Source organism: Nuphar pumila, chromosome 2, assembly GCF_984573655.1.
Source record: "Nuphar pumila chromosome 2, dmNupPumi1.hap1.1, whole genome shotgun sequence".
In the NCBI taxonomy this organism is placed as follows: Eukaryota; Viridiplantae; Streptophyta; class Magnoliopsida; order Nymphaeales; family Nymphaeaceae; genus Nuphar; species Nuphar pumila.
Genome location: NC_143250.1, coordinates 81011549 through 81014230, shown reverse-complemented (window position 1 = coordinate 81014230; position 2682 = coordinate 81011549).

Below are 2682 nucleotides of genomic sequence, written 5' to 3'. Positions count from 1 at the left end.
AGAAAATATTAATATAAATTATTTAAAATAAAAATATGTGGTTTTTTCATGATAAATAGCCGTTTAAAACATAAATATCATGTTTAAATTACGGTATTTATGTTTCTTCATAATTCTCGCAATATTTTGAAAATCTCGCAAGAAATTGCCGTTTTAAACTTTTAGGCAATTCCTCATGATATTATACGAGATTTTCATAAATCTCGCGATATTTGTCACTATGGTGGCTACTAAAATATATAGTGCATGTCCGGCAGGTTTGCAGTGAACTGTTTTTAAAAACGAAAACAAATGTTGTGCCTTGAATACAATTATAATTCTATTTTTTGTTGTGTGAGCATTAATTGTATATGTTTTGGTGCCTGTTAAAAAAAATTATATGGTTTAGCATGTAGAGATGCCTTCAACATCTTTAAGGTATCGTTTGAATCTCACCAATTTCAAAACCAAGGGATTAGAGCTCTTAGGCCTTGCTTTCCTTCCTAGTCCCTAGCAAATTGGTTGAGCCAATTAAGCCTATAGACCAAATTGATTGCATCTTTAGGCCCATTGATAGAATGAGACTACATCATCCATGGGCCAAATATCATTAGGCAATGGATTGGCCAAGTTCATGTTTATTTTAGCAATTAATGATTAAACTATAAAAATACAAGTGGACCAGATTGATTGCATCTTTAGGCCCATAGTCAAAATGAAGCAGCATGGGGTCAAATATTAATAGGAAATGGAATGGCCAACTTCATGTTCACTCTAGCAAATAATGATTAAATTTTGAAAACACAACTGAAAATCCCAAATGAAAATCATTCGTGATGAAAGTTAAAGAAGATAAGGTTTTTACTGAACATAAACCACTAAAGTGCTACAAATGAACATATTATAAATATATATGTTACGCCCAATCGTTTGTGTGTATATATATATATATATATATATATATATATATATATATATATATATATATATATATATATATATATATATATATATATATATATATATATATATATTGACATTTCCCGTTTCACATAAACCCTAAAAGGTCTCCTTTCTTGTTTTTGTTTCTCATCCTGTCAACCATGGCTCCAACAGAGAACAGATCCTATGATCTGATGTATGATGAAATCGTTCTTATATTGAATCCTAGATGTCAACCAACAACTAAGATTAGTTCACATTCTCACTTAAATGTCAACTAGTCCCAGCCGTCCAGATGCAACAGTTGGACGACTAGGATCGGTATAGATTACCCTCTAGCATCATTTGTCAAAGGATACGATCTTTTTTTGCTCTAACAGAAACACACTGAAGGGCTGTTTAAATGCTATTCACCTCAAGATAACCTATGTTATAAAAATGCCATATGGGATGCCTGTCACTTGGGGATGTTAATGGATTGGGTTTGGGTCAGACAATTGGATTTGGCAAACAAAGCAGCATCCAGTTAATAATCCGATTTAGATTTTGTATGTATTTTTGCTCTTGAATCCGATTAGGTAAGATCCAGTTTGGTAGATTCAATAATGACCAGAACCGAGTCTGATCCAGTTACATCCAATCAATGTTGTCAGAATCAGTTTCTGAACCTAATCATCTTAAAAAAAGATTCAACTTGAGCTCAAATCGAATCAGGCTAATCGGTCTATTTAATTTGTTCACATTTAAAAAATGATAAAAAAATATTTTAAAAAAAGGTCGATTCAGTCCAATTTTTCCTATTCGAAGTTGAATCAGCCGATTTTTTAGTAGGGGGTCGACATTCAACCCTGAAGCAAATCGACCGATTTTGATAACATTGCATGTAGGGGTATCAACGGGATCAGTTTACTCGGACCCACCCCGAACTAAACCCTATAGGGTCTGGGTATGGTGATAAATAAGAAGACCCGATTAAGACTCCAGTCCGGACTCGAAAGTCCGATTAATACATAGACCTGTTTATAGTTTGTGAAATTTTATACCAGACCGAGGCCCAACCCGAGTTTCAATTAAGACCTGCAAATTTTCAATGTAAAAATGATAAAAAATATGGTTTTACTGGGTATGATCAGGGTCTAGTTCATGTAGTTTTTATCCGGTTCGGGTATGGTTTTTCTTATAGTGGACTTGATTAGACTCGGGTCGGACCCAATACCATACCCGAAAATCGGGTTTCACCTGCGTTCGAACCAAACCCGACACGTTGACACTTATATCCAACCACTCGCACGTAAGAGCTTTGCTCTAACGTGGGCCTCGAATGCCGTTCATCGCCAACAAAGAACGGCATCTAAAGAGCCCCTCGTTTGATCCGTTTTCGTCTCTCTCTCTCTCTCTCTCTCTCTCTCTCTCTCTCTCTCTCTCTCTCTCCATGCACATGATAAAAATGGGAATACGGTGACAATGAAAGCCCATGCAAAAGACCGGTACCAGGAAGAAAGCAAAAGATAATCCAGAAAGAGCGAGAGAGAGAGGAAGCAGGCGATCGAAGAAGAGGGTGTCTCTTTGGACACGATTGCCCAAAGATGATGAACCACCTTCCTCACTCCTTCTTCTTCTTCTTCTTCTTCTTCTTCTTCTTCTTCTTCTTCTTCCCCATCCTCTAAAGGGCACCGCTCGCTCAAGACACACCGCCCTCCTTTATCCTTCCAAGCCCGATCATCCGTGTTCCGGATCGATCGGAAAAATAAATAAATAAAA